Source organism: Neolamprologus multifasciatus, chromosome 4 (genome assembly GCF_963576455.1).
Source record: "Neolamprologus multifasciatus chromosome 4, fNeoMul1.2, whole genome shotgun sequence".
Classification (NCBI taxonomy): Eukaryota; Metazoa; Chordata; class Actinopteri; order Cichliformes; family Cichlidae; genus Neolamprologus; species Neolamprologus multifasciatus.
In genome coordinates, this window is record NC_140442.1 from 13,830,996 (window position 1) to 13,831,248 (window position 253).

Sequence of the window (253 nt, forward strand, 5' to 3'; positions counted from 1 at the left end):
TACTCTGTCAGCGTGGCATCTCGGTCAAAGGTGAAAAGCTAGATGACAGGTAGCCACTGTAGTGAGGACTGCAGGTGGGATGACAGTTTAAGCAGACAATGAGAGGCAGGTGCAGTAATGATAACTAACAGACAAAGTGTGACAGTTGCCAAAGTGGGAGGTGTCCATGCCAAAAAGTATTTGCTATGTACAGTGTGCACATTATAATAGATGCAAATGTCACCGTTTACAATGTTTTGCCCCCTTTTTAAAA